Source organism: Frankliniella occidentalis, unplaced genomic scaffold (assembly GCF_000697945.3).
Source record: "Frankliniella occidentalis isolate FOCC.00 unplaced genomic scaffold, Focc_3.1 Scaffold28, whole genome shotgun sequence".
In the NCBI taxonomy this organism is placed as follows: domain Eukaryota; kingdom Metazoa; phylum Arthropoda; class Insecta; order Thysanoptera; family Thripidae; genus Frankliniella; species Frankliniella occidentalis.
The window spans coordinates 1,690,699-1,694,027 of record NW_026267158.1 but is presented as its reverse complement, the minus strand read 5'-3'; positions in this window follow the sequence as shown (position 1 = coordinate 1,694,027).

Here is a 3,329-nt window from a genome sequence, read left to right as displayed (position 1 = left end):
CGGGTGGCGCCCAGGGGAGGGGAGCAGGGGGAGGACGACAGACGACGCACTAGTACAGTGCAGTGTTGTAGACTTGTCCCGGCGGCGTCCACCGCCACACTTCTTGGCACCGCGGCCGGGCAGCACGCGAGCGCATGCGCGGGGCGCGAGGGGGGACCCGCGGGGCACCGCGAGGCGCACGTGTGCGAACCAGACGGCCGCCCTCCGGGCCCAGCTGACTAGGGGGCGGGCCCAGCAGGGCTGCAGCAGGGCACCAGCAGGGAACTCAGCGAAAGACGCATAAAGACACCGCCGCCGATCGCGCGCTTGTCTGTCGACTCATTCGTGTTCAACTTCAGGATTTTGGGTGGGTCCCGCCCGGAGTCAGTTAAACTCCCCGCCCCAATGCCGTACAGTTGGTAGAGGGCAATGACCTCTAGACGTAAGAATTTCGTCGGTCCCGCGCCCGCCGCCCCGCCCCGCGCGCCGTCTGCTACGGTGGAAAACTTAACCTCACTTCGAATGAATGGTTGACGAGTAAAGGGATTTAACGGGATTCTGTGCGGTGAGAAATGGCACGGTTTTAATAGGAGTGGCGCGTGCAACTACAAAAGCACAGAATTAACGTCGCGGAAGTCGTGTTGCTCAGCTCACAGTTCGTTGCATAACAGAGCTAGAAACTATTGCCCAGACTTTCTTGCAAGATAAAAAATTCTAAATCATTCCATCAAGTTAACTGATAACTTTAGCTTTCCATACACCGGCGAATGAATGGCGTAGATAAATTCAGCGACAAGCTGCCAACAGTGGCAAGCCTAACCTAACTTTTGCATGTGGAAACCCCGCACCAGCAGCTCAAAAACCAACCGCAGGCCGCTATCAAGTCCAGTCAGTCGGTAAAAAACAGGAACCTTCACGCAAAAGGTCTGACGCGACCGCTGCCCAGGCTTGCATCACCTCCCCAACAACGCCCTTACTCCTTTCACCGGGGAGCAGGACACACTCTTCTGCTAACAGGACGCACCAGTTGCCGATGCCGCGCGTCACAGGGGTCTGTACCTGATAAATTTTAATGACATGGTGCAGGTAGTAATCCACATCGAGTATATCCATTTTGACACAACACTCGCGACCAAATCAACGCGTTTTCGTAGTGATTTCGGACGGAATTTCAACGTTTCTCCCGCGACAAAAGCCGGGCCGGCGTAAAGGCGAAGCCCAGCCCAGCCGACACGACAGCCGGGAGCAAACTGAAACTGAGTCACGCCGAGCCGAGCCGAGTCGAGCCGAGCCAGCCGCGCCAACCGACAGACCCGGCTGCCGCCCCTCCCCCACCTCACTTCCCTTCCCCTCCACCAGCCGACCCGATCCAGTCAGCTGTCCTGGAGGACACCCCGGTCACCCACACTCGCACTTTGCCTTACAACGCGAAAAAAAAATAAAAATATGTGCACTTTACGGTACAATTTAAATTAAAAGATAAAAATCGACCCAATTTTAAGACATATTCTCCAAGCAACGAGAGTTTTCATTAAGCATTGAACATTGTGAGGGCTGCTACGCAGAGGAATTTACCCGCGATTTAAAGCAAAGCAAAGGATAGTGAAAACACGACGCCGACTGTGCAAAGTGCAAGGTGGCGCGAGACGGCAGCTGCCAAATTCTCCTCCTTGATGACGTCCACGTGGTCAAGCGGATGGGCGCGGGCCGTATAGTTAGGCTTCTGGCCTGGCTGGCTGGCAGTGACCGCCATAAGGCTGCGGCCGGCTCGGGCTTGACCAACTTGGCGAAGCCATCTTATCGACCGAAACGCAATGGTCCGTCCGCATGGGTCGGGCCCGGCCGCCGTCGCGATATCGGCAGTCGATTGGTAGGGATTAGGCTGATCCCCTTGACACGTTCTCCCCGATAATCTGAATATCTCTGAGAGTGGCGGTGGCGCGGTGGTTGTGGTTACGGCACATGTCTGCATCCTCTTTCTTGCTATTTCCCATCAGGTCATCATCATTCCAGCCTCCACCCGCTCCATCTCGCCGCGCACGCTCAGCGCTCGCGGCGCCCTAGGGTCTACTGCCGAGTAGAAAGCGAAGCAGGCCGTTTAGCGCAGTCTCGGAGGGCGGCCGGGTGGCGGCGCAGGGCCCTGCAAAGAGCACAGCGCCGCGGTGTACTCTGGGACCGAGTGGAGCACCACCGCGGCACCGCCCACCGCACCGCCGCCCGCTCCTCCGCCACTTTCACAAGCCTTGGTCTGCCGCGGCCTCGCAGCGCGGCAGGGAACAGCGGAGCTCTGCACCGGCTGTACAGTACCAAAGCAGCGCACCGCGTGGATGCCTTGCCTTTGCGATAGAGAGAAAGGTGTACGTCATGCGGCAGACGGAGACTCCGCGGAGGGAGGGCGGTCATCACAAGGAAAGACCGGGGGAGCTGCTGCTCGCTGATCCGATGCTCCAGGAAGCTGATGGTTGGGGGAGGGGGGAAGCCATATGAATGGACAACGTCACCACGGCCACACATGACTCACAGCCACGCGCCCCCGCGACCCGGGCCACCACCACGCGAGGCCAAACACACCGCGAAGTAAGGAGAGCAAGGCGGCGGACGTCCCGCGGGCAGCAGGTGGCCGCAGGACGACCGCATCCATCCCCCTCCAGTCAATGACCCCCACCCCCCACCCCCTCAACAGCGCTCTTTAGCGCCTGCAGCACTGCTGACGAGTCGCTCCACTGCAGAGGGGGAGGGGAGGAGGGAAGTACCAAAGTGGCGCCTTCACTTTGGCTGGCGGCGGCGGCGTTGCCAGAATACGTGTGGCGGGGCGGGGCGGGGCGGCGGGACCAACCGCGACCGCGAGAGCAGACCAGCTTATGGTCCGCGACCGACCGACCCATCGGCGCCGCGCACCGCACTGTATCTATACACAACGACATTGCCGTCTCCAAGGCGCTTTCGACGCCCACTTCGGAGCGAGCGTTGTTGTTGTTATAACTTGGACAAGGCAACGACGTTTACGATGACGACGAAGACGACGGTGCCGACCGGTGACAGACCATTGGATTGGATATCCCCGACACGACCAGACCAGACTGTCGAGACGCAGGTCCAGCCAACTCGCCCCCCCCCCCCTCCGCCTTATAGCCTTGTCTTCCGGGAACGCCCCCCGCGCGCCCACCAGAGGTTGCGCAAGTCCGCTCAGCAGCGCTCAGCTGACTGGAGGCCGCGGCCGCCGGGTCCGCTGGAGAAAGGTGAGGCGGTGCGGGCCACGCGGGCGCCGCGTGCTCGCCGCGTGTGGCGTGGCGGCGAGGAGGGGCGTTATCCAACTGCGCCGTGGAAGTGGGTCGGCCGCGCCGCCGCGG